Source organism: Protopterus annectens, chromosome 5.part0, assembly GCF_019279795.1.
Source record: "Protopterus annectens isolate FY-2018-M chromosome 5.part0, PAN1.0, whole genome shotgun sequence".
In the NCBI taxonomy this organism is placed as follows: domain Eukaryota; kingdom Metazoa; phylum Chordata; order Ceratodontiformes; family Protopteridae; genus Protopterus; species Protopterus annectens.
Window position 1 is genome coordinate 815,315,086 of NC_056735.1, and position 5,000 is coordinate 815,320,085.

The following is a 5,000-nucleotide window of genomic DNA, read 5'->3' on the forward strand; positions in this document are numbered from 1 at the left end:
AAGCCATTGGTTGGACTTGCATACCACTTTTTTGTTGGTAATAAAAGTGTGTTTGTTAGTCTGATGTTGTTATAGGTGGAGGGGATGTTATTTACATGTGCTTTGTAGTTTTCGATGATCTGATGCAAAGTTTCAGTGTTCTGACTTTTTGATGTGAATTTTCAGTGTTTTGGGTTTTCGATGTTATTGTTTTTATATATATATATAAATATATATATATATATATATATATATATATATATATATATATATATATATATATATATATATATATATATATATATATATATATATATATAGATATCTACTGAAACATAGCAACTCCTACCAAAATACTGAATGTATCTACTGAAACTGAAACTTTTACCAAAATACAATAACACAATCTTTTTCATAGCTATAGTATTTCATATCTATTCAAGAGTTTACTTTTATTTTTTTTATCTTTAGTGCCAGATGTTTAATTGTATATTTTAATATTTACATATAGTTTAAATTAGACTATTGATTTTCATTCGTACTTCTTTTGCAACTCTTTTACTTATATTAGGTTTCTGAAAATTAATTTAACAGTGTCCAACTCAACCAAAGACCCTAAGGCAAAACAGCATGCCCAATACACTAGTCATAGGTGACTCGATAGTGAGGCACACTGATGTCCCACTCACTAGGTTGAATAAGGAGAAAGTAACAGTCAGCTGCCTGTCAGGTGACAGGACCCACCACATAATACATGCACTCAGGTCCCTCAACAACAAGTACAAATATGACTCTGTCATTATACATGTGGGTGTGAATGACCTGAGGCATACCTCCCTGGACTACAAGAAGAGAGATATGGAGGAGCTCTCAGATTATGTAGCCCAGGTGGGTATGACCCTAGCCCTGAGCAGCATCCTACCATCACCCAGAATGATACCACAGTACAAGAAGAAAATGATTGATTTTAACAATTGTCTAAGTTTCTGGTGTTATTCTAAGGGGATCCAGTATCTGTCTGCCTGGGATGACATGACTGACAGACCTCGATGCTTTGCCAGAGATGGCCTGCATCTGTCACCCACTGACTTCTGGATACTGGCCAAGGCTCTTGCCACATCTATAGTGCCTTATTAGGCAGTATTCCAAAGACCAAATTACCACTGTAACAGCTACAAACAAATGCAATTTGAGGGTCATGCTGCTCAATGCTAGAAGTCAAAATCTCAAAATGCACTCACTCAAAGCACTCCTTAAAATTGAGAACATTGACATTTGTGCCATAACAGAGATCTGGTTCAAGGCAGCAGAAAGTACACCTGCACTACCAGGCTACAACTCATTCCACACCTTTCGGTCTCAGAACATGGACCGAAGCTCCAAAGGCGGTGGTGTTTCCATATTCATAAAGGATGTGCACACCTCCAGACTGGTAGCCCAACATAATGCATCTGAGATACTTCAGGTGCAGCTAACATTGGGTAAGACAGCAATTCAGGCCATAGCCTGCTATATGCCCCTATCCATGTCCCAAGACTCACACTCTATGTTCCTAAGCACCCTGGAGAATATTAGGGTCCAACCTAACACCCTCATATTAGCAATTTCAACTACCACTCCATTAACTGGGAAAGCTACACATGTACCAATACACTTGCCCAACGTTTCCTGGAATTTATTAATTCCAATGCCCTGGACCAGCTTGTTCTTACCCCCACTAGAGGTAGCAATATCTTTGACTTGGTCATTACCAACATGGGCGATCATTGCTCTTCACCAATAGTCAACTCCTACCTGGTCAGATCTGACCACTAACTAATCACCTTGGATATCCACATCCGTCACACCCTCCCCTGCAAACGAAAAAAACATGAAAAACTTCTCCAAAGATAACTTTGGGCTCCTAAAAACAGAGGTGGCTTACTTCACAGCACCCATGCAAATGGAGAATAGTTGCATGACCATTGAATAATACAGCGATGCACTGTACAAACACATACACAATTGCATGGATCTCAACATACCCAATAGAACCAAGACACTCTCCTCCAAAAACAGAAGCCAATCTGGTGGTCCCCTGCTATAAACAAATTCTACAACAGAAGGAGAAAACTGATACAGAATAAGGTGAAGTCCCAAGACTGGAAAAACTCCCTTATCAGCCTCAACAAAAAGTTAAGATCTCTCATCAATTCCTCCAAAACTAGCCCTGAAAACAGAATTGTAGCAGGTAGTAAAGACAACTGCAAGGCCTTCTATAGTTATGTAAGGAATCTCCACGGCAATCCCAGATTTGCTCTGAGCTACTGCACAATGATACCTCCTATACTGAGCCAACAGATGTTGCCAATATACTGGCCAACAGATTCAGTGCCAAATTTACCCCCCCCCCCAGAGGACCAATCACAATACCAGTAGATTACCAGGCATCCAGTATTACTGCTGCACAGGTTAAAACAGCACTATCCAAGGCCAAGAAGACAGCCTCTAGGGAACCTGATAATATCTCTGGCTGTGCTCTATATGAACTACAGAGTGAACTGGCACCTCAACTGTGTGTCCTGTTCAATCACAGCCTCACCTCAGGCTTAGTCCCTACTGAATGGTGCACTCCTACAGTCATCACTCTCCACAAAGGAGTGACTACAGACCCTGGGAGCTATCACCCTATTAGCCTGGCAAGTCTGATATGCAAAGCTTTGGAACGCATCATCATGGACCTAATAAACGAGGATATAGGGAATCTCCAAACTCTGGATCCCACACAGTTTGGTTTTGTGAAGGGCAGATCATGCCTGCTTAACTTGGTTGACTACTTTGAGTCAGTCACCAGAGCTGTGGATGAAGGCAAGGTGGTTCATAGAGCCTACTTTGATCTGCCCAAGACCTTTGATACCATTCCCCACTTAGGAATCATAGAAAAATTCACTAAGCTAGGCATCAACCCCTATATCACTAGGAGGGTTGCAAACTGGCTCACAGATAGAACCCACAGTCTGAAAGTAGCTGACTCCAAGTCAGACTGCCGACCAGTCACGAGTGGAATCCCACAGGGTTCAGTCCTGGGTCCTCTCCTGTTTGATATCTACTTCTCCAAAGTCCAGGCCAATACAAAGTGTTTCTGGCTGAAAAAGTTCACAGATGTTTGCAGGTTGGGAGCTATTATTAACTCTCCAAGTGATGTTGACATCCTAACGAAAGGCCTCACTGAGACCAACAACTGGTGTCAGAACCATGGCCTTAAGCTCAATGCCAAAAAATGTGTCATCATCCCCTTTAGGAAAAACCTGGTTCCCATGAATTACCACATCGATGGTAGTCCACTGAACACAGAAGGAGTTATAAGAGATCTGGGAACAAAGGTTGACAGCTACTTCTCTTTTGACCACCACATTGCCACTGTGGTCAGAAAGTCCTTCTATGCGGCACATCTCATTCCTAAGGGTTTTGCATCCAGGAAGAAAGAGGTCATTGTCTCCCTCTACTCTTCCCTCATTAGACCAATCATCGAGTACAATGCCCCATTTGGCATGCACCTTACTAGACACCTGCAACAACTGGAGATGCCACAAAAGTACCTCACAAAAAGGATCCTAGGCCTTAAACACTTGTCCTATATGGACAGACTCAAAAAACTCCAACTATTCTCTGCCTCTTATCGCCTACTTAGAGGCAAGCTCTGCTTGACTTACAAAGCCATGTCTGACCCAGATCTGTTAGAAATGCTACATCTAATGAAATCCCAATTCCTCCACACCACACACTCCAGAGACCTCAGCCTCATTACCACAATCAACAGAACATGCTGGAGGGACAGGTTCATAACACAGGGACTGCCCATACTATGGAAAAAACTTCCCATACAAGTCAAGCAGAGAACCTCACTTGCTATCTTCAAGAGCAATCTTGATGAGTGGATGGGAAATAGAAAATTCACTCTGGGGATCACTCCAGTGGCTCTGCTCGACAGTGGCACTGGGAACTTAGTTCTGGTGGCATGATGTCAGAGTAATTCTATGGGATAGGCTTGTAAAGGCTCCAAGGCCATTAGCCTAGTCCACACTTATGAGCCTATGTCCATTTGAATTGCTTGTATTATGACATGTCTGGTCAGTTGTACGAACTACCATGTCGGTATATGCTAACATAGTGTGAACTGAGAAGCCCTTCACTTTAATAACAGAAACAGATAAAAGTGCTACAAAATAAGAATTTTTGTTGAGCACAAGTTAAGACACACTGATTTACTTAACGCTCCTCCTTACATGTCTTTTTTAGACTTTTCATATAGGTATGTATCTAATCTCTGTAGCTATACATACTATAGGGTCTGTATTAGAACATCGACTTTTTAAAACGTCAAATGTTCTAATACTGACCCCTATTCAGTGAATGCTGACAATATCGAACATGCAGAACAGCGAATATTTTTCCCAGGGGAAAAAATTTGCTGTTCCAACACACATACACACAACACAAGCACACCAAACAAACAGTAATCCACACACATACACCTAAAATCCTATATCTAACCCTACACTAAAATGTACATACACCATTAGCTATCCACTTACCTTAACCCAAAACCTAACGCTAAGGTCCGTCACTATCGCACACTCACCTCACCCGCTCCCTAACCCTAACTCACCTACCCCACTCAATAACGCTCACGTCCACAGAATCGCACACTTACCTGATCCCGTCCCATAACTTTCCACCACAGTGCTGAAAATAATGAAACCACAGGAGCAGCCAACTGAATCCCTTCCCTAGGAAGAAATTTGTTCTACAGCTTCACTATTTTCAGCGTTCGCTGAATAGGGGTCAATATTAGGACATTCAAATTTGTGAAACTTTGATGTTCTAATATAGACCCATATAAACATATATATATATATATATATATATATATATATATATATATATATATATATATATATATATAAAAATATTCATATTATGCATTTTGAGGTTGACATGACTCTGTCCTTATGCATGTATTATATCTGAACCTTTTCCCT